We start from the raw sequence: 27,525 nt of genomic DNA on the forward strand, positions 1-27,525 counted from the left end.
CTTCTGGGAAGGGAAGGACTGAGCTGGCCTGGCTCAGATGGGGAGCCTGAGTCCAGCAATATCAGCCTGAAGAAAACCATATGGAAGAAGCAATATTGGGAAGCCTGTTGTGTCTAGTGCTTATGCTGCACCTAGTAAGCTGAAACCTTGACAAATTATCTTCTCTCTTAATTTTGTTTCTTATAATTAATTGTTGAGCTCCCATATAAAATCAGTCAAGCACCAGGTCAGTGACTCTCTGAACAGCCCTATGGAAAATATGGCCCCAGCCTGTGGGGTTCCCTAGCAATAACTGTCAGAGGTCCTCCCACCATCAGCATGTACCAGGCACCAGCTCTGTCCTTTTGTCTTCCCTGGCTTAGCAAGGCCCCCAGTGCCTTTGTGTCCCCTTTTGCTCCCATATCCCAGCACCGATTTCCCCACAGCTCTTTTTCTGACTGCCAAATGCATCCTTTTATGGATGTTTTTCAGAAGAATCAACATAACTGTCCCTTCTCCCTGCTTCTCCTGTATTCTTAAAAGACACACAGTTTCAGACAGAAAAGATTTTCAACATGGAAGTGGATCTGATTGTTACTAAAAGGGTAGCTGACTTTGTTGCATGAAAAAGAAGTGCAAAATACTATAAAAATACAGAAGAAGAAAAAAGGAAGATGGTATTTTTCTCTTCCAGTTAAAGTGATGTTAATCAAAGGGCTATGAGTATCAGATGAAATGAATTATTTGAATGCTATGTTCCTCTCATCCTGCAAAGTCTTCTGTGCCTAAACTTAAGTATATATTAAATTTTATTAGATACTAACACAAACTCTGTGTGGGGAAACATATTTCAACACTGGTTTTAAATTTCTTATGTTATTTTTTTAAACTCCTTAATTCTCATAATGGATTTCCCATGCCTACCGGAGGACAAAATAATGTAAAATTTTGCAAACCATGGCCTTGCTATTCATATCATAGAAGGAAAAAGGCAGAAAGCAAATGTGAAATAATTTTATCCTGCTTCTTCCCACTCTTCTTTCCATGAGCAGATGTTAGAGGAGGCAGAGTGGTGAATTGCTGGGCCTGGAGAGGTCTGTGCTGCTGCCATTTGCTGGGGTTGCTTGTGCATCACCTGGTAGGACACAGCGTGTGACTAACAGCAGTGGTGGGCACCACGGGGCTTCCACAAATGCCACCCTTGCTGGTGCATGCTCTGGGGGTCCCTAGCAGGCAGGGCAGGTTTGGGGGGTCAGCTTGCCTGCTTCCATTACCTGAGGCTGCAGAGGGATGACAATGGGGCAGCTCTGCTTCCTGCATCCCTGCTCAGGGTACCCCGTGGGTGTCTGCCTGCTGCATCCTAGAAATGCCAGTGAGCATCTGACCAGTCCTTGCTCTCCATGTGAGTGGTGGTGTCACTGAGTGATGTCGTCCCTTGTTTCCAGCTATCCCCAAGAAACAGGAGGAGTTGTGTCTTTCGTGCTGTACTGAAAGAAGTGTCTTTAACATGCTTGGGTTTCCTGCATAGTCACTGATCTGCTCCATTTTCAGCTATAAACCTAGGTGGTTTCTAAGACCATCAGTGACCCAGCATCTAAGGGTGAGATCCTGCCTGCACAGTAAGAAGAGTTAAGGATACGCAGTTTGAAAGTGCTTTTGCTTCTAATTTTGTCTTCCTTGTTATCCTGCCTTAATTTTGAATGCTGTGAAGTCATTGTGCCTTTTTTCTTAATCTCTTGAAAGAAAACAATAGATCTATTGTTAAATTTAAATGCAAGATACAATTAAAAGCTCAGATCTCTGATGTGGCTCTTTAAAAATCCTTCTGTAGAAGGAAGAAGGTTTCTTTTCCATTGGGAACTCTGCATTATTTAGTAGACTTGCCTTGCAGGACAGATCCTTTCAAGGCTTTACGTTTATATAGAGGATCAAACATTTCTGTGGCCTGCATTAAAGCAAAATAATCACCACCTCCATGAAAGTTTGTGGTTTCCTTAACAGGCTTTTTTCTTCCCTTACCTTCTTGTCCCTGAGTAGATTTTTTCCCTTAAACCCTCTTATTTGATACATTTTATTCTTCCTGTAGTGCATCTTCAATGTGGTTTCCTAGTGATGCCAACTCAGTGAGAGTTTCAGCTGACAGTTCCACTGCCTACTGTTGTGAGCACCCAGGAGTCTATGCCCCAAACTCTGGCTCCCAGAAACCAGAGAAGCTCCTGTTAATCTTGCCCTGTGCTGTTTATAGTCTTCAGCTGCTGATTAATGTCTCTCCATTAGAGGAAACTCTGTAAATGTAGAACTTTTTCACTTTTGTTGTTTATTCTTTTTTGGTTGATTTTGTTGCTGGCTTCAGTCTCTCCAACTAAGCAGCATGTTTATATTACTTCTTCAGTTGTCTTGAAATGATACTGTACTATACAGTGCTTATATTCCAGGGGGAAGAGGTACAGTTCAAACACATTCAAAATGTAAGTTATTTCTGGAGGAGCAAAGCATTATGCATTTTACATCTCCTTTAATACATAGGGCATTTTGGCATACACTGATTTGTTATGAAAGAGAATATTCATACAAACTAAAATGTTTTATTTCTGCAGTGACTGAGACTTTACAAAAGCAGCAGTTCTTTAGAGAAGGTACTTCTCCCCACAGTGTTTTTCAGTAAAATTCTGGCTGCCAGCTGAAGTTTTTGGTGCTGGAATGCTGTCTGAGCTGCGATGGGCTTGGTGGCAGCCTCACATCCACAAGTTGTAAATGATGTATGAAATGCAAAATCCTCACTTGCCCCGCGCATGGGGAGGAGGGAAATGATGCTTTGCTGCTGCTGGTTCTCTGTTCTCTTAGCTGAAACTCCTCAGTGAAGAATCATTAAAAAATAAATACAACAATAAAGAAAATGAAAAGACAGCTGGAAGACATTGCAAAACTGCAGAACAAACAAGCAGGAGAGCCAGTTAAGGCCACCTACCACTACTCATTGCTGGCTATATGAAATGACTGCCAGGCACACTCCCTTCTTCTCTGACTTGATTATTTTTATTTTCCTGAGGAACTGTGCTTCATATCAGTCATAGCACCTGGTTGAATCCATCTACTTATCTTTTCTTTTAATTAAGAAATAATGTCAGCAGGATGAAAATAAAACTTGACAGGATGAAAATCTCCTACTGTATTATAAAAACAATGTGAAGGTGAAACTGAGATATTTATTTCTGAAAGCAAGAAATCTTGCCACTTTTAGTGGCAAGATCCTATTGCTGTGAGCTTGTTGTTGTTACATTAATGAATGAAAAATGTGTGCAATGGATTGAACTATGGGAGATTCCACCAGACAGCAAGAAACTAGGCTTCTCACACAGACAATGGTGCAACTGAGGCTAGTGGTTAACTACTATTTTTGGACACCTCTCCTAGCTGACACAGAGAGGGTTTTGTTCTACATGAACTGGCTTGAAGAATTGCCAGAGGCTGCTAGTAATGTTTTGGGGGTGTCAGGTCCTTGTTACTCTTAGCTCCTGTTGACTACAGTGGTGCTGATGATGGTTAAGAGGGCAGTGTGGCCTCTAAGGCCCTAAATTTGAACCTAGAGGTGTCTATCAGGCAAATGGACTTCCTTGGTATTGCCTGTAGAAGACTGATGTCTTGACAATGGGAACCAATATGAGATGTAGAGGAGAATAATTATTTCCTTAACTTTGCATTCCAGACTATTTGCTGAATAATTGCACAGACTATTTACTGAATAATAGCAGGGAAGTGGCTTGATCCACTTGAGAGAGCCCTTTGCATGCTTCTCAAAACCTCTTCCATGTCCTTGGACAAATTATCTGGGACTGGTTTTTTTGAACTTTACAGGACAGCTGAAAAAAAATTTGTCTCCACTTCTACAATGTAGCTGACTGGTCAGAAAAATTGACTATGGAGATGTTTGAGGGTTTGCTTTGTCTTTTTTCTTGTGTGGTTTTCCACCAGCATGCCCACCCTCAGGAGTGTGGCTGCAGTGGTGGGCTGAAGGTTGGCTTTGTGGGGGCAGATGGGGAGGGAGCAGGATATCTTCCACACCTTTCTCACCCCTCTAAGTTGAACTGCTGCCCAAAACTTTGCCAGAGCTGGGCAGACATCCAGTGGAGTGTAAAGATGGGCAGTGATTAGAGCAGCTGGGTAGGGAACCATCCGTTCTTGCTCCCAGGAATATGTCTGTATTTCTAATTTAGATCACTCTCAGATACAATGAAGAATAAAGCATTTTGATCGGAGTTAGCGATGACCTATTTAACATTTAAACTGGTTGGAACTTATTTGAGCTCGTTTATGAGTCCCTAATGAGTTCTCTTGGATATCAGCATTTACTGCTAATGTAGCTTTATGGTCCTGGGTTCAGGAGAGGTGAGTGACTGGTTTTGTGACCTTGGGCAATACCCTGAATGTAGTGGTGCCTCAGTTTCCCATAAAGATGGTGATTGCAGGATATCTTTCATATCTGTATGCACTGTGAACTATATGGGACAATCATTTTAGTACATTTTGTTTGTGTAATGCCCTCTCCCCCTGACTTTCTGTAGGGCCTCTAAATGTTGCTATTTTAAAAATGAAAGATGATGGTTAAGAAATGCAGCATAGCATGACAGGGACACACATATATATGTAAGAATTTGTCTTGAAGAAGGCAGAAAAATAACAGTGTCTGTTAGTCAAAGTGATGCAGTCCCAGGACACCACAGCAATTATTTCGTTTGTATTACTTTCTGCCCATGCGAGAGCCCATACCCACATTTCAGATTTTCAAACAGATAAGCAATTTTTTAATTGATGCTTAGCTTGAATATATCTAATGTCAGCCAACTGTTGTTAATAGGAGCTATTATAACATAAAAGTGCTGATATTTTAAATGCAGTTGGTCAATCCCAGCAGGACTATGCATTCAGGCCTCTTCTATAACGTTGCATTAGTCATTTGACACTGGTGCTGAATTTATGTTTTCAGATGCATGCCAGCTATTGAAACTTGACAACTAATTCTGGATAAAACTGATTGGAATTGATAAACCCTCTTTTATTTTGGGGCGAAAATTGGAAGTAGCTGTTAGTCCAAATAGAATCTCTTATCTAGTATGGCACGATGGCATTTAATGAAAAACATTCAAGAAAATCTACTCTTGGATTGCCCTGAAGATAGAGAGTTGCAGAGTTGGATGCAATTCAAATCAGTAGTTCTTTATTTTGCGTAACTTTGGGGCACGCCGAGACATTTCATCAGTGCCTGATGTCATTAACTCTGGCGGCCAACACCTAAATGTGTATTCCTCACGTGTATGAAACATAATATTATTATAGGAATGCTTTGAAGATAAGAAAATATGTTTGTTTGTTTCATATTCTTTGCATATGCTAATAATGACACCTTAAGTTATTAGAACTAAAACGTGTTTTAAATCTGAATGTTGTTTTCCCCTTTATAAAAAACATTACCTTGGGCTTGCAGTATTGCAGAGGCTTTGACATTGGCAATTTGTTTATTTTTAAACACTGTCTGTAACTCAGCTCCTAATTTTTTTCATGTAATACCCCAAAACAAGCTGAAACGCTGCTCAGAGCTGGTGTGCATGGTCAAGCAAGCTCCTGCTACTGCAGCTCTTCTTTGTTGCCCAGAAACTGCATTACCATCAGGCTGTGGGCACACTAAGAAGCCATGGTGAAAATTAGTCAGAGCCTTACACTGTGACAGCACATCCAGACGGACACAGCACCGTGTTTGGCCTGTGCCTTGCTGCCTTTTCATGCGGGCAGAGCTACTGCCACTGTCTGTCCCTCCTGTGTGGATGGTTCTTTGGGAGCATTGGAGGACTGGAGGTCATAAGCCAACTTGAGCTCTGTGGCAGTTTTAAAAATAGGATGGATATCAGCAAGGCTTGACAGTGTCACCTTCAGCCCCGTCATGGGGCTGTGGTATGTGAGATGCTGTGGGGCTGTGTGGCATTTTCCAAGCAGCCCTTCCATTTCAAGGACAGTCTGCCCAGCTTTGCAGGAGGAATAGGCTTTAGAGGATTGGCTTTTGTTTTGTTTTCACTTTCCACTGTAATTTCCATCCTTTCAGTGCTGCTGCCTATCCTGGTATATTTGAGGCATTATTTCTCATTCTTGTAAATACAGATAATTTAGGCATTGCCCTGGGTGCTGTCATGGGGTGAGCACTCAGTGGACTAACTTCCCACTAGTTGTGAATCTGCTCTCCCAGCCATGTCTGTGTTGTTCTGGTAGCAGCAAACTTAAACAAAAGTTATTTTAATTTGCACATAAAAACTAAGCTATGGAGAGAAACTAAGCTTTTATGAGGTAATAAAGCACAGAGTCAGCCTCATGCCTAGTGCTTCCAAGCAGGGTGTCTCTGAAGGCATCTCAGCAGGGATAGAGAGAACCATATCAAGGTTTAAATGTGGAGGCAGCAAGTAGGAAACAACAGGAGTAGGAATGTAGGTGAGATTTAGGTAGGCTGAGTTTAAGTTTAGGAGTGTCACTCAGCTTCTGGGCTTGCTTTTGGGTAGGGTAATCACCTGGGGCTGAGCAGCTTGTCGCATATTTCAGCCTGCCTCATCCTCCCCAATTTGAGACCTCCTTCATTCACAGTGACATTTTGGCCACTGTCCTGTTTTCCCAAACCTTGGCAGTGAAGGTGCTTCTCTCAGGAACTGCAGGCAAGCTCTCATGTCCCTCCAATGTGGCCCCCACCCTCTCTTTTGCTTACCAGAGAGCAAGGGAGAAAAGTTTGACAAATTGTTGTCCACCTAAAGGTTCCCAAGTTCTTTTACTCACTTCTATTTTTAGACTGATTTCCTTTGCTTCTTTTTTCCATTGTGCTACATTTTTTTGCCAGATTTCTGCCCAGAGGAAATTTTTATAGCTCAATTTTAAAGCCCTTGCAATTGAGGATTTATCCTGGGAATGACACAATCCAACTGGAGTAGCACAAATGGCACAGCTCTGAAATAAAAGGTTATCAAGACTGTAATTTATTTGTTTAGGCCACTCAGAGTACAAAAATGCCACTTATTTCTTCAGCTCCCTGAGTGAGTTGCAGTATGGTGGCTGCTTTCAGGCTGTCTTACTTTCTCCACCGGTCATTTTCTCTACAGCAGCATTTTTCAGGAAGCACAATTAAAAAGCTGTTTCCCAATATACCCTCCCCCTGCTGCCATCCCTTACTCCTCAAAATCCCAGCTCAGGCACAGGTTGTTTCCTCGTGTCACATCCAGGTGATTTGGGGTGACAAAAGGCAATGAACTCTCTTCATGTCTCATTATGTGGCAAAAGAATGAAATAGTGAAGTGGCAGGCTTAATCTCCAGCAGTTTGGGTGAAAAAGAGAGGAAGGATGTGAAACCCACTTAAAATATGTTTCCCTGTTCTAATATGCATTTTGAATTTATAGAGAATTGACTTGTGCTATTTGTTCAAAGCCAGAAAATGCATGTGGTCTGCAGTTGAACTTATCACACCGTGCCAGGCAGTTTTCAGGAGTGATGGATACTGTTTTTCATGAGTCCTTTCTCCTAAGCTGATTCAAGGCCAGCCACAATAGAGCTGGTTCTGGTCATTAGCAGTGCCCCCTGCACAAGTTGTTCATTTGGGAGCTTGCAGGTTGAGGTAAGCAGTGTTTTTGGGATCCTTGCTTGCTGGCAGCTCGATGGAGTTAGCCACAGCAGAATATAGCAGGCCCCTGGGCAGTAAAACAGAGGAAGGAGGGATAAGCTCTCACTGGCATGCAGCAGAAGAGCTGTAGGGAGTCATAAAGAGCAGTGATATTTTCTTGCTAAGCGTAAGGAAGTTGTGGTGTGCTCCAGGTAGAGCCGTATAAGAGAGGGAGATAACCCAGTGCACATGGCACATGCTGGTGCCATGAGGGACTTCTGAGGAATACCTCCTTTCCTCCCAGCAGGAAGCAGCACGTACATGTTGTCTGGGCTGCCCTTGTTGGGAGAAGGCGGTGCAGGCAGAATGCAGAGAAGGCAGGATGGGGGCAGATATGCTACCTGCTCTGGAGTTGGAAGAGGAATTGTGTGTTTAGGATGGTTAGAGGGGTCTGGGGATGGAGGCAGAGGAGAGGGTGGATTCTCTGGGGGCATGGTTCAGGAGGAAAGTTTTATCTGCCCTTTGCTTTATCTGCAGCAAATAAAAGTTTGGTAGCACCATGAGTGCTTTCCCAACTTAATCACTGGGAGATGCTGTGAAAGTGGGGATTGGAAGGGACTTTGGAGGACAAGGAATACAGTGTTTGCCTTGGACAAGGAGCATGGTAATTAATATGCCACTTTTTGACAAATGGGTATTTTGAAGAACTGGAAACATGTGAGTTGGGGGCCTTTCACCTCTGTCAGTGAATGTTTGCAGCTGGGCGACCACCCAAAAGAAAATCTTCATCTTCTGCTTGCAGCTGTCAGCCCATGCTACAGCTAGCTGAAGGCAGAAGATCTAGATCCCCCCAGCATTCCTCTTTTTATCTAAAAAAGATTGAAGCAATTTTACATGATCTGTGTCACTCTGGACTTCTATTTTGATCTTCTTGAATCAGTCTGGAAGAGTTGAGGGGGGCTGTCATGGATCAGGCAGCTCTGGTTGAGCCTTGTGATCTAGGCTCTCGTGTTGAGCACCATATGCAGACACATGATGGATATATCTTTCTCCTGAAATAGACCTATTTTATGAGATGTCTAATATTTTTAAGTCTTTCTACATAGTCTCCTGGCGCTTTTCTTTCTTCTGATGTAAACTTAAAACCAAGAACTTAGTCAACTTCATCAAATACAGAAACAGAAGTCCAGTACATCAAATACAGAAACAGATAAACCTTCTTTTCTGTTTGTCTGCTATTCTGTAAAACACTAAAGAATAGACCAAATCAGAACCTTCCACTGAAAAATGCCTTATCCCACAAGTAGCCCCCTGCTCATCCCCCAGCCCACTGCATGACTCATTGGGAGGGAGGGTATCAAGATCTGTTTCAGCGTGGCTGTAGGCAGCCAGCACCATGCCAGCACGGGCTGCTTGTTTGCTGTGTCACGTGAAGCAATGCTCCTTGCAGGCTGTTGCACCAGTGTCAGGCTCTTTCCACATGAACAGGTACCACCACCAGCATCTGGGCAGGTCCCAGCTGTGCACGGAGCCAGAATGTCAGAGGGAGGTGTGCTCTGGGTGTCCCAGCAGGAATGTCCTGCTTTCTCAGCAGCTCACAAATGAAGAGTTCACAGCCACTGTGGTTACACAGGCAGGTCCAGCAGTCCAGCTGTGCAAGAGGTTTGGAAAATACTGTGTTTATCACTCTAAGAGTTTGGCCCTTATTGCCCTTATTTGGCCCCTATGGTCTCATCCCCTTAGCAAGAAGCAGAGTATGAGTGGAGACACAGCAAACATAAATAATAAAAGGACTCCTCAGCTACCCTGCATTTTTAAATAGTAACTGTGGCTGAAGCCTGTGAGCATATGATAAGTATCAAACACTTATTTTTCCAACAGAATGACAAATTTGTCTGGTTACAAAAGGGTAACTGGGTAAATGTGGAGTACAATAATATCTCAGTAGTGTCTCATTTCTTTTTAAAGAAAAGTACAAACCGTAATGCATGCAAGCTAGCATACGGTGGGAAAATGACTTTCTCGAAACATATGCTATTTCCTAAGTAGTGTCTGTAGAAATACTTGAGCAACTAGAAAACAAATGTAAAATCTTGAGCCGGTTGTTTTGATAAGCATGTCAATCATTTTATGTTGCTCCAAATTGTAAGGAGTTTGAGATTTTTCACTACTTTTAGGATGCTGTACAGATTACAGAATTGTAGCCTGTAGAACACCATGTTGAAAGGGCCATCAAAGATCTTTTGGTCCAACTTGGTTTGGCAAAGGCACAGATAATAATGTAATAATGTCTAGACAAGTTAATAATGTAATTTAAAAAATAAGTTCTAAAGATAAAAATGGTCTCATTGTTTTTGTCACTGGAATAGCTGATCTGTAGCCATCTCAGTGGTGGAAGATGTCTGCTGGCTGGGCAGGAGGGTTTCTAAGTCTCCAGAGGTGTGCATTGCATACTCTAGAAGGGCGATTGAAGCATTGAAGCAGAAGGCATCAGAGACTCTCACTTACAGTAAAGCAGTGCTGCTGGTCCCCTGCTATAGGGGAGGACTATAAAAATTCCTATATTGCCCCTTCTGATCTGCAAATTATGCATGCATTTCCATCTCTTCCCCTCAAACTTGCATTTTTATATGGCTGGCACGCAACAAAAGTTTTGAATTTTGCTGCTGTGGGTCCAGCTACAAATAGGTTTTGCTTTTGTATATTTTTTCCCTATGGAGTAAGGGAGCAGGGTTTACCCTAGTTTTATGTAACATTTCTTGGACAGAGTAATGGGCACAGAAGCCTTTATTGGTGGCCTACACATGCTCTGTAAACCATTTGCTTGGGATTTCTGACATCCGCATCAGTGTCTGTAGAGATTTGTGTGTCCAAGGCATCTGGCCAAATTCTTCTTTCGTCACTTGGAAATAAACTTTCAGGAAAAAGAGGTCATGCCTGGGGAAGCTGGGACACATGACAGCTCTTAGATGAAGGTTAAATTGTGGATGTGAAAAAAAAAAAATCCCAATACTTGCAGAAGTGCTGCTTAAATCCCTACTGCATAAAACTCTATCCATGTCCTTTTTGTAAGTAGAGGGCTGTATGCATGTGTAGGCTTCTTTGATATGCCTCGGCATTTGCTCTCTATCACCTGAATCCAGCCCATTTTTTGCTGTTATTTTGGTTGTAAAATATTATCCTAAGGTACTTTAAATGTAAAAGAGCATATTGATTTTTAAAGCATTATATTGTTATTTTTCTGTTATATTAAAAAACAAAACCAGCACCAGTTTAACATATTTCACAGCTTGTGTCCTGGACTTGAAAGCTCTGCAGATACAAATATGATCACAAAGGAGAGGAAAAAAATATATTGAAATGTAAAGGATCTATATTACTAGATGAGTGGAAAATTAGCATGGTAGCTATTTTATTGCTATCTCACCCAGTGTATATATATATATATATATCTTACTCTCTGATTGAAGATGAAATAAAGTTCTCTCATCTTGTTTGTGTTGCTGATTTGTTGGATATTTATCGATTTACAGATCATAGCACACAATTTTTTCCCCATCTACGTAGGAATATTCTGTATCTGTCATGCTTTCTATGAGTAACTGATTTTCTATGATCTGTAAAACTGGTTTGTACCAATAGTCGCTAGTCATCAGCATTTCCAAGGCCTTTCTTGAAAGATATTCATTCATCCTGCTGGGAATCAGTGAATTACAACTGAATACTAGTATTGTACCATCAGATTTTCTGTTAAAACATGCAGGAATAGATTCAGATCCAGGTACGTTTCTGTTGAATACATAAACATCTTTTACATCTGTTGTATGGCTTTAATATACTTCCTGCAAAAATCAAAATACGAGATCTTATGGGAAAAAAAAATAGGTATTCATCATCCTGTTTAGCCCTTGTTCTGTTGAGAGCAGTAACATCACTGGGGTCATTTTCATCCTCTGTTAGCTTGAACAGTTCTTGATGGCCCTACTGTGTTCAAGAGGGCTTAGGATCAAAGTAGTATCTGGCAACCTAATCTGTCCAGACAGCAGAGTTTTGACACAGCAGAGCTTCAGGTTGTGACTGCAGCCTCACTACTTGATTTGTCCATCCCTTTGTATGCAAAAAGAAGCAGCAACAAATATCTATCTATGTTGCTTCTGATTTTCTTTTGATCAGGGTAGCTTCTGTGCTTGGCCAGTGGCTGAGATCATGAGCCTATCTGAATTTTGCTTGAACCTCTACCTTAGGAGCTGTAGGCAGGAGAGACACAGAATAGAGCATCATTCTTATTTCATGTATTTAATATGCTGAGGAACAGAGGTATTTGCAGCTATTTATTACCTAAGAAATCTTGTTAGGCAGGAAATATCCCTGAGGTTGAGGTCTGCTGTCTTTAAGCCTCTTTATGCCACAAGAGCAATAGAAAAGGCCTTAGGGCACCAGAGAACATTTGATCCACTCTGTTTAGAAGCATTGCTGGATGGCATCTTAGTAGCTATCAATAAAGTCTCTGCCAAAGACTACTAATACTCTTTTATCAATGATGCTGTTGAGAGCTCAATTAAGTATTGCACCGATCTGTTTCAGTTTATCTTCAAACAATGCTAAATCTGTGGAAAAGATGCTGACACTTACTATGGTGTAATTTGTAACTAAAATTTTGATGATTTTTATGACCTGAAAAGACTATGGTTTTTAATTTAGCTGAAGAAGACACCTATGGCTATGAGTGCGGGGTGTTCATCCTAAATGACTTTTCTGTAATAGGTTTTCTAATAGTGAGTGCAGAAATACAGCTCTCTTGTAGATACTTACAAGATGCAGTAAACCAGCAAACTGAAATTAATGCCAGGTTCCAGCCTCTGCATTCATATGACTGCAGTTCCATGTCTCTGAAACTCTTCTAATAACAGCCAATTTTTTCTCAAAACAAGTGAGTAAGAAGCATTATTAGCAAATGCTTTCTTGTAACAGCATTCTTATGGAATTTTTCATTTTGTACAATGGAAAGTACTAAATTAAACCATTCATTTCTTCTTTGGAGTGTTTTGGATCCGGCTGGAGCATTTGCTTTTTTGTTGTTTATCAGATAGTGTACTGATGGATTAATAGTGAGACATATGGATTCCTAAGCCAGTCAGAGCTCAAAACTTCCTTTTCCTCATCCCTGAGCACATGACAAGTTTCAGTTAAAGGACCTAATCCTGGCAGGTGCTGAGCTTGATTCCCCACAGCAGGAGGTTGTCCTGTATCTTTAAAAGGTGTTAGTTGATTAGACAAAGATTTGGTCTAAAGGTAGTTCAGGTTTTTTTCTGGATTTTGGTCTTATTCTGGTGTATTATGAAAAAGGCTTCCTACTGTGGTTCTTTGAATGACTTTGAGGAGGAGTGTGGCACAAAAGAGGCGAAGGCATGCTGCTTCTGAAGGAGGGGAGGAAGGAGAGACATGGAGAGACATTGATAGAGAACATGGGCTAGCCAAGGCAGCAGGAAGATGTACCAGCAATCAGGACATCAAAATGCAGGCAGGGTCAAAACTGCAAAGCTTCTGAAGTGAAGATGAATTGCTTGAACTTGATGTGGAGAAGAGATCTCAGTAAGAGAGGAGTGTCAAGGATATTAGAAGTGGTTTTTGTTTTGTTCCCATAGGTGACTTAACTTTCTATCCCTTTTCATTATTTCAGGTAATTTGCTATCAAGTGTTTTCCTCGCTTTTGGGACAGACTAATTTGTTATGATGGCTTTAAGGTCTGTCTGATTCACTTCCTCCATTTGAAGGCTTCGGAAATGTTCACATACTTCAGTTTTGTATTTGCTCGTAATTTGCTCGTGACTTAGTTTCACATCTATTGGTCCATCTGATCCTTTCTCGTACCTTTTACCCATCATTTCTTTCCTTGGAGGTTCCTGAATAGCATTTATGCAACTTATCCCTCTACACTGGACTTGTATTAATCTTAAATATTTTGAACAGAAATAGTTCACCTTTTAGAGGTTGCCCTGCTGGTGTAATGTTCATGCAGTAGCACACAAGAACAAGGGATGCATTTTCTGTCAAATTCCTCTGGTCCTCTAATGTCTTTTCTCTCTTGAACTGTCTCACAGTTTCCTGCCTCAGCATTTTCTAGTTCCTGTAATGGCACATCCAAAGAAAAATCAAAAGCCTGTCTTGTTCTGAGTGTTAAATAGCAGCAGCTTGCTTTCTTTCCAGATGAATGCATTAGTCACCAGGTGATGCTTCCTTGTCACAGTTGTTCCAACAATCAGTGCATCAATGACTAGGGATGTACAAATTCCATGGGTCATGTTTTCATTTTCAATAATTTCAGAAAGTAAAAGGGCTAAATATATTATTGATCATTTATATAGACTGTCCTGGCTAATGATGCAGTATTTTGCTAGAGCCTGGTCCTGACAATTTCTCTCAGAGTTTAAGGCCCTTTTCTGGGATTGTTAAGCTCCTCTATGGATATCTTCCTGATAGATGTCTATCTCCAATTCTTTTTAATTAAATATTAAGGCTCAGAAAAGTAAAATTGCAAGAATATGTACAGGTGCAGGACATGGGAAGAGATGGAATTGAACTGACTGTATTATGTAGATCTTCTTTGTCTGGATTTCATAATCAAGTTCGCATCCCTTTTATAACCAAGAGAACACTGTGTTCTGCTCAGGGACTGTGTTCTGCTCTGTCCCAGCATTCAGGGACTGTTGTTGAGATGACACAAAAAAATTGGTTCAGTAGATCTAGAGTAGTCCTTTAGACCAGAAGATGGCCTAAATAATTTAATTGCTACTCTTCTGTGTTATTCGACTGAAAGATATTGGTGCCTCTAAGGTTAAAATGGCATATGGGTTACCTTTCAGATTTGCTTTTTCTTCTCCAGACTTTTTCCCACTTAACTCTGATAATCAGGCTATTGGAAAAACAACCTGGAGTACCTGCCAGCTGCAGAAACCATTTTGATTCCTTTCATTGTACAGATAATTAGGATGCAAGAGTTAAAGTCTCCTCACTACTATGCATTTGCTAGGTTATATTGTCATTTGTTCTGTGTGTCTTAGAGTATTTTACATAACTAATTGGTAATTAAACAATATTGTAAATAGGAGTTGTCACAGAGTTCATTAGACAGTAAGAACAACAAAAAGAGCCTTGTAATCTACTGTAAAACATATACTGTTAGCCTGCTTTAACTTTTCTTACTGTTACTTTTTGCATTTCCAGGACAGAATTCCTAAGGAAAAGCTGTTACTTCCTAACACTTGCCAGTGAAACTTAGGACAAGTGATAGATTTCCCTTAACAGATTCAAGTGTACATCCAAGAACATAAAGTTAAAGGGACACTGAACGGAGGCCATGTAGTACCTTGTAGGTTAAAAGAGCAATTTAAAAATCAATACTTTTGTTTAACTGGCAACTAAAGTACTAGTTTCAAACTGGGTGAAATATATGAAGAGCAAACCCTTTTTACAAGGAGTATTTTTAGGTTATTAGCACTGGAGTGCTCTGCAAGGTTGCATTGGACATGCATGACACTTGGGAATAGCAAATAAACTCATCTTGATGTGACAAAATCATGCATAATTATTTTGAAACCCGAGGGAGGTTGAAATGGCCCCAACTCAGTGCTGTCCCACCAGTGATAGACAGGCAGCTGCAGAATTTATAATCGCTCATTTCCCTCAAAGATGAGAGGGAAACTTAAAATAAACTCTTTTGCTGCAGCTCTCATATGTTTGCACTTCTAATTGAGAGACTTTGAATGGGATGGAGCGGAGCAACGGCAATCCCCTCAAAGCTGCGGGCAGGCATGAACTCTGGCCTGTGCAGACCTAGGCTTTGCTCTTCTTTGGGCTGTGTGTACCAGCCTCTTGTGTGGGTGGAATCACTGCCAGCATCTGTGCAAGTGTGGAAGTTACCTGGAGGTCAGAGGAAACCTCCCAAGAGGTTTGCAAGTCTTCATTGTCCTACTGCTACTATTACATTTGTAACAACTTCCATCAACAAAAATAGTTGACTACCAGCTCTGAAATACTGGAATTGAGTGAGGAGGATTGTTTCCCACCACAGCTGCACAGTCTTTTGGCAAGTCTTTTGGTAACTGCCTCCAGTAGTTATCAGAATTTTTACCATCAGGAAAAGGAATCTAGTTAGATCCTGAAAATTATATACAACACCCCAAAAATTTAATTAATGTATCAATCTCTTTAGAGTATACCAAATTCAAAGTGATCAATTGAAAACCACAGAAGATAAATCAACCATCTCAGTTGCAATTAGTTGACTAAATTTAGATTGAACAAGACATCCTTTTTATTTCATGAACCAACAAGTATAAAAATTTTCAGAGCCATTCTTATGTAAGAAAATGAGAAGGCAAAAATTGTGACATGTGAGGTCAGGAATCAGAAAAAAATAAAATAAATGCAAAGGAAATTTTCTTGGGTTTAATCATGGGTACCAGAAAGTATTAAACACCAGGTAATAATAATAAAAAAACACCAACTTTCTGTAATTGTTATCTGATCCAAAGCATAAAGCAATAGGTTGCAAATCTTGTTTGCCTTTCACCAAGGTAACTGCTGCTGCTTGGTGTACATCATGAGTTTGTTTATTGATTGGCATGAGCTGAGTTAGAAAAGGTGACCAAGGTTTTCACAACAGAGGCTCAGTCTGATCTGTTCAGCCACTGAGGCTCAGGGCTGGTTGCCTTTGCCCCTCGTGCCTGGATGCTGCTTGCCTTGGTGTGTAATGCACGTGTTCTCTTGCACGGCTGGAAATCACTTCAGTGGCAAGGGAGCTGGACATTTCATTTTAACAGGCAGGGGAAGAAAAGTGTATTTTTTCTTTTTTGAAGTGAAAAAAATTATTGAGGAAGGATGGAAGGAAGCTGGGTAGGTGGGCAGTTCTTGGAAATGGTGAAAATGTTCCAGCTTAAAGAAGATCAGAGAAATAACATCAAGTGTTTTAAAAGCTGTCCCAGTTGTAGTGCTTGGTAGCATAAGACAAAAAGGTAGATTTTCTGAAAATTGTCTTGGCTCAGCTTCCCAGGTCTCCAAAATCAGAACACCTCCAACCACCTACTACTTTTGAAAACCTGACCCTTTTTATTTGCAAAATAAAAAGGGTGAATTAGAGGAAGTTAAATAGAAGAATGTAAAAAAGTATGGTAACACGCAGAAAAATGTAAGACGGAAAAAAGCTAAACAAAAAAACCTCAACGTATCTGCTTGACATACTAAAATAGTTTTGTTTTCTTCAAAATGTTTATTGGAAAATGCATTACAAAACCTTGTAACAGCTGGAATATGGTGATCTAATTGCTGTTTCAATAGTGCTGTGAACATGCAAACATATTTCCTATGCAAAATGTCAAAAAGGCAGCAATCAAAGTGAAGCTTTAAGCTTCAAAACAAAGACACAATGAGCTGATTTGTAAACATTTATTTCTAAGGTTACATTTAAAACCAAAATAGAACAGCATAGGCTTGGAGACAGTGCAACAAATCTTCTTGCAAAGCACAAGATCTGAAGAGAAAAGGGTTTGCTAAAAGGTACTTGGGCTGCATCAAGGTTTCATTTCAGTTGTGCTGCAGCTCCCTGAAACCATGTATTTCTTCCCATTCAAATGAGGAACAAATCTTTGAGTAAACTAGTGGGATTTTTGCCACTAGAAGGATGCAGAGAGCCTAGGAGCTCTCTTTCTGTGCAGAACAGAGGTCTCTGTTCACCTTCATTTGCACTACTGCACCCTTTCTGTAGACTGTTCACTTGCCATGGGACTTGGGTCAGTGATGATGTTGACTTTTACTACATGTGCTGAGTGAGGCAGGTTTGGAGCCAGCGCTCAGGGTTGTCAGGTTCAGGCTGACCTTGCAGTCCCATTCCATTTCTGGGAAAAACTGGTTTGTGATTGGTTCCTGCTCACTTTGGTTGTCTTCTGGCAGGAAAGAAGGCCACTTCAAGGCACAGTGTGAGTTGTTGTAGTTGTAGCAACCAAGTGCATGTGGTATAACACAAGTATTGAAGTCTAGGGATAACAATATGCAATGGTCCTTGCCAAAAGAGCACTGCCTTACCCTGATGTGGTTAACATATCTCCATGGACACTGCTCGACTTACACAGCTGTGAAATCAGAGCCAGATCCAGTGAACGAACCTACTCTGCACCAAACTGTCTTGGCAGCATACAATGAAAAACCTCTTAAATATATACTTGATAAAGAAATAAATTAGTTTGAGGAGTACATTTACTTTTCACCAAGGCCATCAATTTGTAAGATTCTTACTGTATTGTGCTTGCAAATAAAATTTATTTCTGTAGTGTAAATATGCAAGAGTTCATTTTAATAAAAAGTAAGCCCTAAAATAAGATAAACCCCATGACTAGACTTGCATTGAAGATTTAAAGTGCATTCATCTGCTGTTTTTCTGTATAAATATTCATTGGTTTTAATGCTCTCAGGTGTTGGAACTTTTAATCTACATTCAGATGGAGGTACTTTAATCAGAGAGTTCATAAAAGTCTCTAACTTTTTTTCATAAAAAAATAGAGTAGTAGATATAACAGAGGCTTGCAAAAACTTAAAAAAACCATAAACTGCAGCTCTAGGAGGAAAAAAACCGTAAACACCAATTGGCATTTTGTGCCGTAATATCAATATTCTATTAAAAATAAATCTCTCACTGTTAGACCGAAGAGTCTCAAACAACCTGTCACTTTACTGCAGTCTTCAGAGATGACTGATAATGGGTAAAAAGTCCCATAGCATCTGTTTACCATGTACTCACACAAACTGTTAGGAATGTTTTTAAATGTCAGCAGTAATGTATGCATGTATATAGCTGTCACAGAGCAGGAGCTCAACAAAGACACCTCCACTGCCACACTGGGGGCTTGTGCTCTAAATTAGAGAGGTCAAGTGGTGGAGATAGAAGCCAAGTGCGTCTGAAACTGTATTGTTTGCCTTCTGAAAACTGGAAGAAATTGTGCAGTCAGCTGCAGTAACAGTGTCGACATAGAGAGTTTGTACACTTTGAAAATAGCTAAGTGGGATTATGGTAAATCTTTCAATTGCAGGAAGGTTAATTCTGAAAGGCACTGAATTTAAGGTCAGTAGGGTGCGCGTGGGGGGTAATGTGGTTTAGGCTGTCTTTTGCATTAGCAAGGGATCACATTTCATTTGGGAACCTAAGCATTCACCAAGTGTGGAGTGTCACAGAGGTGCAGTTGCTGACTAAACAGCGTCTGTATGACAGCGTTGTTAGCAGCGCGGTATTACTTGACAATTCTGCACCACTTAACTATGGAGATGAGCTACAGGGTATGTTGTCCTGGCAAAGTCATCCTGCTAAAGACATTTTTTACACGGAAATTCATAAGTCAGTTTCTTCCTCCCCTCCCCCTGCAATTGCTCTGTAATTGAAAGCTTTCTAATGTGCGCAGGTTTCCTGTTGTTTGCCAGCAGAGCGTACATTTTTGGACATTGCTTCTGCAGTCAAAATGTGTGAAGAGGGTTTTGCTAAATCATCAAGTAAATACATTTTTGTGCCATAAGCTTGTGTCCTCCTGAAATGCAGTAAGCCTGGGCCTGTGCTGAAAGTTGTGTGGGGTGTTGGGTATTAAGAAAAGTGACAGTCAAAGCAGATTGCAGAGATAAATTAATCCGTACCATTGCCTTTTTCAGTCCTTTGCCGACAAGTAGCTGCTTCAGCAGACACTGGTGTTGACACTGCTGAATTCCATAGGATCCGTGGAGACTGCGATGGGTCTGACTGCATGGCCAGACCCCCACATGTGGTGCAGAAAGCACATTAGCGGGTGTCGTGTGGACGCAATGATCCATATGCTTGAGGTTGAGCGGGGGGAGCAGGGCAGAGCAATGGGTTATTTGAATGAGGAGTGCGCTTGCTGCTTTGTTACCCTCCCCGTCCCATAGTGGGCATTTTAGGGCTGCCCATAAACGTTTGCCCTATACAGTATATGGCCTTTTGTGAGTAAAGGGAACTCTACTGAGCATTCGATAGAGAGCCTCCTGTCTTGACATTTCTTTTATGTAGGTATGGCCCGTGATGGCTGATAGGCAGTTTCCATAGAGTCATAGCGGCCTTTAAATCTGGCAGTTAAAAAAAAAAAAAAAGTCAAAAAAGAGCAGAGATAGATCAAGGACATAATGTTCTTGATGAAACAGACTTGAAATCCCTGAACAACAAAGAGAGGTTTTTTTTCTTCTTTAATTATCTAGATCATTTGGCCAGCTGTGAGCCATGAACCCAGCTGGTCAGCTGTGGGTGTGAAAGGAAGCTCTGCCGGATTGCTTTGTTAGTGTAACTCTTTAGTCCACATTAAAAACTATGCATAAATATTTCCTTTCTTGCAAAAATGATTCTTTGGACTTGGAGGCAAGATGTCTGGGATGGGTAGGCAGAGAGTCCCTTAGGAGATCATCTCCCCACATGGGTCAGTGAGGTCTGGATTCACCTTAGTGAGGGCAGAAGCTCTGGGGGCTGGCCAGCTGCTCGCTCAGGTGGTTTCGCTGGATCTTAGCAGAGCTGTGATCCAATTCTGTTAACTTCCGCAGTGGGTAATTGCAGTTGAATTAGAGCCTCGAGAAAGTAATTATGAGAGGCATTGTGGAACACCCTGCTAACCCAGCAGTAAATTAAACTACAGACTGGGAACAACTGGAGATAGTGAGATTAGAGCTTGCTTTTGGATTTTTTTTTTTTCACTTGTGGTAAGTGTATGTCTTCTTTCCACTTCTAAGGCTGAACGTTGGCCCTTGGAGCAGTAGGCTGGTGTTGCTCCTATGATCAGTTGGGAAGAGACATTCTGTGGCTGGAAAAAGATGCTGAGACTAGATGGGGAAAAATACTTTGGTTTTAGAGCTGGAGAAAAGTCCTGTAAAGCAGAAAGGAGAGACCAAAGTTGAATGCAGAGGAAAAGACAGAGTTTGAAAAACTCCACAATTATATATATATATATATATATATATATATATATATAGTATAATACAGATACTTAAGAGTAAAGACTACCTGATTTTAGAAAAACTGCTTTGAATTACTTGTACACAAGAAAACCTTGAAGGAGAATTGTGAAACACTTAGTAGTGGGAGCAATTTCAAAGAGCCAGTTTCGACAGATTTTGCTCATGTGGCTGGTTCACAAAGTATTGACAGGCTTTTTCATTTTTTACTGTTAAATGTTTAATTCCCAAACAGCTCAAAGGTAGTCTTTTTAGGCATCGAAGAAGATACGGTTGAGTTATTTCCCCAAGTTATTCATCATTTTTCAATATTGTGCAAAATATGTTCTAAGGAGCAGAGAGATGTCTTTTGACCTTTTAGAAAACTATAATTTTTGCATGCCTTTCTTTATTAATGTCCTAATAAAATACAGAATATACTCTTATTTTTTATGAATTTTAACCCATTTCATGCTTGGATCTTACTCAGAAGTAGTAACTTTTCCCAGCTGAGAATCTGATCCATTTCAGACTCAGCATTTTTAGGAAATTGCATCAAATTGAATTATCAGCTGTAATTTGGCAGATAAAAATCCCCTGATAAAGCCCAAATAGGAACCTGCTGCAATAGCGAGCAAAGCAGAAAATGGGACTCCTTGCTTCTTGGGATTAGAATAGCATCCCTGAAACAGCAGAAGTCTGTTGGGATATCAGAGCAATTTACATGTCCTTTCAGCTTTACTGCAGGCTCTTCATGGCTGGCCAGTCCTTCATTGTGAGCCCCTTGAGTTTGGAAAGTCCCTCAGACCAAATCAGAAATAACTGCTGCTAATATAGATGTTCCTATATTTGGGGTTTCAGCACAGCTCTCTTCTCAGGGCATGTCTGCACAGCAGTGATAAATTGTAGACAGCCTCCATTCCCACATCACACTCTTCTTTTCTTGCTTGCATTAATGTATTTGCAGCTGAACAGAAGTCTGGAATGTGTAAGTAGTGATAACTCTATGTTTCTTTAAAACATTTTCCGTGGCCTCTCATCTGGATATTTGAGATGGTCATAACTCTAATTCCAGAAAGAGATGAGAGTAGCCAAATGCTCAGAGGCAGAACATATTTTGCACTGGTTTCCCTAGTGCTCACTTGCTCTGTGAGAATCTCTGTAAGAGGCAGCAGGGGAAGGGTGGTTTGTCCCCTGCAAATTGCTCTCAGCTCACTTTTTGCTTACATAAACTGAGCACAGGACTGTATACGTAATTCATATGCAGGCACACGTTTGCATGCATATGTACTGCAGGAGTTTATGAAGTGGGAAGAATCTGCGACACAGGCTGGGATTGCAGACACTGTCATTGAGCTGGAATTTGGGACGTACGTAAATCCCCACAGTGAGTGCTGAGTTTTGCCTCCTGATGTTTCATAACAACTCTTGATGTGTGTTTGACATGACTGTTGTCCCTTAACAGTAGTTTTCAAGCAGTGAAATGAATGCATAAGCAGCTCTGTTTCTTCACTTACCCCTTGCTTTATGAAGGTTCTGTGTAGTTCTCCAGCATCCTAAATCCAAGGTCCTTTTTAGGCAGGAATTAATGAAACACGTTGATGGCCAGATAGTGGTATCCTGCTTTTGTTCAGGGACAGGAAAACCAGGGCAGAATAAGCTGTCATGCAGGTGACTGCAAACACTTTTATCCATGTTTTAGCCAAAGATAAACAACAAACTTTCAGAAAATTGCCTCTGTTTTGGAAATTGGAGGTACATTCTTCAGTTGCTCCTGAAAAGCTTGCCTTGAATGAGTTTCCCGTAGAAATACTGATTTTTTTTTTCTGTGGAAAGTGTAGCACCTAGCACTGTATTATCAAACTGCTGATAACACACTCAGAGCCTCTGTTTCATTATTCTTGGTTGCATATTTCAATGAACTGACATTCTTATTCCTCTTCCACCAAAAAAAAAAAAGGCAGATATTTTGGAAGTGGCTTGGATTTTACATGCTGTTTGGATGGTTCCAAGAGGAACTTTAAATCACCTCCAGTATTTGGACAAAGCTTTGTACAGCACGATACGAATTCACAAGAGCTGCTTATAAGTGGTATTTCTCAACATAAATTTTTAAAAGGAAGTGAAATCAGCTTTGGAAAGCAGAGGGACATAAAAAGTGTAAAATGAAAATAGTTGCAATCCTCTCAAATTGGTCATTGTAAGAGGCCATCTCTGAACACGTGAGACATCATTGTCTTGAAAATAAAAGTCCCAGTGATTTGTGCTCTACTTTTGGCTTAGTAACAGTCAAGCTGTGTAGCCCTATAGAGGTCACCAATTTACACCTCTATACCACCATTTCCTGATTGGATATTATTCCCTGCCTCTCCCTGGAGACTCCTGTATGAGTACATCACAGGCATGATGCAAAATTCTGGTCTCAATTAAGCTGAAATAAATCCACAGTATTTTGCCCAACCTCTTGGGAGTTTGTCTGGATTTTCTGTTTGGTTTTGATGTAGTTCTAATTTTGCTTAGAGAAGGCTTTGAGAAGCAGTCAGTTTTGGCTTAGACCTCACTTTCTTCTCCTATCCTTTTACTTCAAATGTAAGACATGGGCTTGGTTACAATGTCAGTGCCATAGCCAAGTTTATGGAAGCACATTTCCTGTCTCCAATCTATCAGTGGTTCTGTCTATTGCTATGTAACATATGTTGCTGATTCTTACTAAATAACAGTGATTTACAGTTTGTAAATGTCCAACTTAATTCCACATTATTTAGAAATCAATACTAATTTGAATTGATTATATTTCTGCACCCTTAGATTTTTTTTTATTTTTTTGAAGAAAAAGGCTGACTCTAGCACTGATAAGTGATGATCCCATTTCTCCACTAAAAATCCTTGAAAGTCTTCCTCTGATTGCTCGCATATGATAGCCTATTCTAAAATGCTTGTATTTCCTCATTATTAAAATAAAACATTGCAGTTTTGATATTGCTGGCGGTGATTTGACTGATGCAATGCTAATGACTCCAATGGATACACTTCTGATTTGCATTGAGATTGCAGAAAAGCAGGACTGGTCCCCAGATGGAGGAAAATTAAAAGTCCGGAGCTGAGTTCTTGCCTGCTTTGCATAATGTATGGTTGCTTGCAGGATGGGTGCAAAACTTAAGATTCAAGTGAGTGGGCAGTCAGGTTTCTCTGTTTTTTTTCAAAGTGAGATGGTGGGTGGGTGAGGAGTAGCTACTCAAGCTCCATTCCCAGCTTTGCCTGTGGCATCCTTGGAGACTATAGCATTTTCATTTCCAGCCTGCAAAATAGGGTGAATAATACAACATGCTTAAATCAAAGTGTTGTTGAAAAGATTAATTATTTCTAAGTACACTGAAGCTAAATGCAAGTACTAATAACTAGAATTTGTAACATGTTAGTTGTAGAGCCCTGTGGATATGTAGTTGATTGATTGGCACTAAACAGACAACTATTTTGAGATATGGAAGTTCTTCCCTGTTAGGATAACTAACAGCTATTATCCCAAAGGACTGAAGAATTTTGGTATCATCAAGGACAAAGGAAAATTTAATGATTCAGTAAAACCAGAGGATGGATTTCTTACTTTCAGGGTAGGAACATAAAGAATTTAATATAATAAAGTAATTTAATGAAAGAAGTTTTAGTAAATTTGGCATTCCCAGTGCATTGTTTTGTCATTTTGTCCAGCAGAAGGTCTCCTGGGTGTATCATAGAGAAAGGATACTGGTGCCCTTCCTAAGTAAAAGAGCTCTTGTAATCTGGGTGCCCAGTGCCCTGCCTCCCAAGCTCTGCCTGCTTCAGCTGCAGAGCAATGGTCTCCTTCAAGGACAACATGAGCAAAAATGAAATGAAAAAAGGCCCAGTAATTTCTTACCCAACACATACAAGTGGTATGGGATCCTAGAGAGTAATGAGTCTTCTCTTGTCTTGGATCCGTGACTTTCCTTTTCTCTCCTTTGGAAGGTTAATGGCCTCTGGTTATAAGCCTTTCTTGTCCCCACAACCTGACTCTCTTCTATAATTTTTCCATCTTCTTTTGCCTTTGGTAATAAAAATCCCAAGCATTAGTCCTGCCTGTTGGTTTCTGTGTGGAGAACCATTAAGAGGCAATGGAGCTACTTGCCAGAGCACAGGAAAAAACATAATTCGTGATTTCTCTCTTCTTATCTGTAGGAAGCAGAAATGTGCTCTTACAAAATGGGGGTTCTACTTCACAGAGCAGGCTCTGATCCAACATGATAAAATACATGTTGTCTACCGGATAACAGGCATTTCACACTCAGATAAGGGCATGTTTGCGATGTGTCACAAGCACACCCAGCAGAAAAAATAGAGATGCACTGATTTAAATTTTCTTGAAGATGTGAATACCAGATGTGGCTCAAATTCTGGACCTTAAAAATCGTGCCATCAATTTGGTAGATTATGTATATATTATGCTTATATGAAACTGCTTAAATGAGAGATGGACACTAAATTTTTCATTTTTTCCAAAATCATAATGCAGTAATGCAGTGAGAGATCTGATGGAAAACTGGAGACTGTATTAGTATCTTTACTGTATAATGCCTTATCTGGAACCATTGGTGGAAAAGAAGAAATTGTATGAATGATTAAAAAAAAGAATATGCAAAATTTGATGCTAGGACTTTTCTAAACTTTTGTGCAAAATTCTAAAATACCTGGTTTTGTTCCCTTTTTACCCCCATATCTTTGTCAGGATTTCTGTTGTTGCCTTGGATTACTCAGCACCTTGAAAAATACTTTTTTCATGATATTCCTAAGAAAAATGGAACCAGAGTAATGTAAGCAATAGCACAAGAACATTCTCACAAGGTTTTCCTTAAGTTTACATGGATTCAGAGGGTTTTCTTCTCTCAGATGGTGTTTGGATGCTGTGCTGACTGGTGACCAAACCAAACTCAGTTCTGTACTCTGGACCTGCTCTTCTCTGCACTTACTTCTCTCAATATGGTTATTTATCTTCTCAATATGGTTGTTTCTTCTTCAGCTTCCTAAAGCATTTTGTTTTAAGGGTGTAAGTAATTTTAGATCCTCATGTTTGTCTGAAATAACAGACGGTTGAGTGCAAAAGCCGAAGAATAAACCGGTTGTTAAAATTCTGGAAGTGCAGCACTGTCTGATCTTTTTTCAGTGAATCTGCAGGACTCCTCCTAAATTTACCCAGAGTCTGGCACAAGAAAGTTAGTATGTTATCACTTTTGTGTATGCATTCAGTTTGGTGTCATAGATAATGTCTTATTTGTATTGGAGATATTACAGTGATGAGCTAAGGGGTGTGCTGAACTTCTAAGGTTCTGAAAACATTTTGTAACAGATTTTTTTCTTTCAGGAAAAGGAATGTCTGACAGTCAAAAATATAGGGAGGGCATGCCCACAAATACTGCTGCAGAAATAAATCTACCATAATCTTTACTGAAGAAAGTATTATCTAATGATCCTGTTATGAAACTAAAGCCAGCCTAAATGATTTTATGACACTTAAATTAAAATATGTACTATACCCATCTATTTAAGATGAAGCAGCATGCAATTAAATTCTTCATAAATGAGTGCCTGACAAAGACACACACTGACCGTAGAAGGTTTTGCTCCTGATAGCCACCACTGCTGCTACACAAGAGATATCTTCTACCAAGAGCAGGATAAATATTACTTTCTCATTCATCTTGGATATTTTTACATCAAGTGGCTATTTTCTAGATTAGGAGCCAGTATTCCTGGCATGTTAGGAAACAGAACTGAATGAAAACATACTATGTTGGCAGGACTTCCATTTAATCTGCCACATGAAACTGTGTGTGTTTGTGGGGGCAGAGTTCTGTTGTTGCCATACCTCACATTTGTCAGTGGTTGCTGAAGCAGTATCACCCTCTGAACTGGGAAAGAGATTTTTGCCAGTTTTTAGATAAGTGGTGTGTCTAGGGTTAATGTGCAAAGGCAGGTCAAAATCCAAGGCACTTGACCTGGGAGGTGCAGGTTTAGCAGAAAGCCATGTCCTAGACAGGGTCAAAATCCCGAGGTGCTGTGGATGTTGGGTTCTGGTTGTGAGGGTTGGTCTGCTGTTGGGTCTTCAGCACAGACTGCTGAGCAGCATAGTTTGGAGCTGGCTTGGTTTGAATTTAATAGGGCAGAGATGTGAACACAGTTGAAAAACTGCTTAGTCTTGAAAGTGTGAAGAGGACCTTTAACTTCTGAGCACTTCGAGTATTGTAAGCATCACCCCAATGAAACACAGCACTTAATCTGGATTTCTGTGGTCTTCAGTGCCCCTTTGCTCTCCAAACCCTGTATATTGGTGCAAGATTCTCTGCTGTGTAAAGCCCCAGGTTAAGAGGGTCCCTTATGGACATTTTATACCAGCGTAGTCCTTGCAGAAGAGAAGATGTATTTTTAACAGGAATATCAAACTGTCTGGTTTCTGTCACTGACATAATGTTAAACGCATGTGGAAGCTAATTTCTTCCAGGTTGCTGGTGTTATTGGGGTGCCCTGCGTCTGGCTGTAGCTAAACAGTAGCAACCCAGTTCCAGCAAAATGAGTGGTAATGCTCATTAATCTTTTTTCAGAAGTCGCTCTTCGAAAGACAGCAGTGATGCAAAAAGAAAAAATAACTCAAAGACAATGTCTTGTGGGGGGAAAATAAAAAGAGATGCCTCATAAATAATCTCGATGAAGTATGAGGACCATTATCCTGAGTCTGATTCCAACTGGAAATGAGTCAAAATAGTTTGACAAAGTGCAGCTGCATCTCTCAGTTCAGAGATGTCCTGTCGGATTTGTGGCCCAATGTATGTCCAGGCATGCCTCTCCAAGATGATACTTTGAGAATAAGGTAGTAATGCCAATTGTCTGGATATGAAATGACAATATTTGACATCACTTCTGCTAATATTGCCTGCCAGAAAGG

At 40.4% G+C, this 27,525-nt stretch overlaps 1 protein-coding gene and 2 long non-coding RNA genes across 3 annotated transcripts in view; all 3 read left to right on the plus strand.

Moving 5' to 3' along the window:
- Positions 1–27,525, plus strand: part of PPARGC1A (PPARG coactivator 1 alpha) — a 363,434-nt gene that overhangs the window by 145,809 nt on the left and 190,100 nt on the right. The gene's annotated exons all lie outside the window — the stretch shown is intronic.
- LOC135299448 (uncharacterized) overlaps positions 1–27,525 on the plus strand; it is a 93,806-nt gene that overhangs the window by 19,979 nt on the left and 46,302 nt on the right. The gene's annotated exons all lie outside the window — the stretch shown is intronic.
- On the plus strand, positions 18,887–19,533 carry LOC135300063 (uncharacterized). The gene is made up of 3 exons (XR_010361936.1): positions 18,887–18,929; positions 19,052–19,139; positions 19,293–19,533. It is a non-coding gene; the product is annotated as an uncharacterized LOC135300063 (long non-coding RNA).

Source organism: Passer domesticus, chromosome 4, assembly GCF_036417665.1.
Source record: "Passer domesticus isolate bPasDom1 chromosome 4, bPasDom1.hap1, whole genome shotgun sequence".
NCBI lineage: Eukaryota > Metazoa > Chordata > Aves > Passeriformes > Passeridae > Passer > Passer domesticus.